Here is a 1373-nt window from a genome sequence, read left to right as displayed (position 1 = left end):
AAATAGTGATGTAAGAAATCAAAGATAACACAAATAAATGAAGAAAAAAATCCCGTATTCATGGATTGGAAGAACAAATATTGTGAAAATGTCTATATTACCCAAAGCAATCTATATATTCAATGCAATCCTTATCAAAATATCAATAACATTTTCCATCATGCTAGAACAAATAATCGCAAAATTTGTATGAAACCAGAAAAGTCCCCAAATAGACAAAGCAACTGTGAAAACTATAAACAAAGGTAAAGGCATCACAATCCCAGTCTTAAACTCCTAATGCAAAGCTATAGTGATCAAGACAGTATGGTAATGGCACAAAAACACAGACACACTGGTCAATGGAACAGAACAGAAAATCCAGAAATAAACCCATGACTGTATGCGTCACTCTTCCCTACACAAAAATAAATTCAAAATGGATTAAATGTTTAAATACAAGAAAAAAAAATCTTTAAAGAGAAGAGATCACAGTTTGTAACCTCTTTGATATTGTCCATAACAAATTTACTTCTAGGTATGTCTTCTGATGAAAGGGACACCAAATCAATAAGTAAACTATTGGTACTTCATCAAAATTAAAAGCTTCTGCACAACAAAGGCAACAGTCAACACACCTAAAAGGTAACCTAAAAAATGAGGAAAGATATTTGCAAGTGACATATTTGATAAAATGTTAGTATCTGAAATATATAAAGAATTTACCAAGTTCAACATCCAAACAACAAATAACTCAATTAAAAATGACATATTTGGGGGCGCCTGGGTGGCTCAGTGGGTTAAGCCGCTGCCTTTGGCACAGGTCATGATCTCAGGGTCCTGGGATCGAGTCCCGCATTGGGCTCTCTGCTCAGCAGGGAGCCTGCTTCCCTCTCTCTCTCTCTCTGTCTGCTTCTTTGTCTACTTGTGATTTCTCTCTGTCAAAAAAATAAATAAAATCTTTAAAAAATGACATATTTGGTAAAAGTTTAGTATCCAAAATATATAAAGAATTTTTAAAGCACAGAGGAGGAGTCAAGATGGTGGAGAAGTAACAGGCTGAGACTACTTCAGCTAGCCGCAGATCAGCTAGACAGCTTATCTAAAGATTGCAAACACCTGAAAATCCATCGGAGATCGAAGAGAGGAAGAACAGCAATTCTGGAAACAGAAAATCAACCACTTTCTGAAAGGACAAAATGACAAGACGGAAAAATTCAACACAAAAAAAAAGAACAAGAGGCAGTACTGAAGGCTAGGGACCTAATCAATACAGACATTGGTAATATGTCAGATCTACAGTTCAGAATGACAATTCTCAAGGTTCTAGCCGGGCTCGAAAAAGGCATGGAAGATATTAGAGAAACCCTCTCGAGAGATATAAAAGCCCTTTC

Source organism: Mustela lutreola, chromosome 5, assembly GCF_030435805.1.
Source record: "Mustela lutreola isolate mMusLut2 chromosome 5, mMusLut2.pri, whole genome shotgun sequence".
Lineage (NCBI taxonomy): Eukaryota > Metazoa > Chordata > Mammalia > Carnivora > Mustelidae > Mustela > Mustela lutreola.
This window is presented reverse-complemented; position numbering follows the sequence as displayed.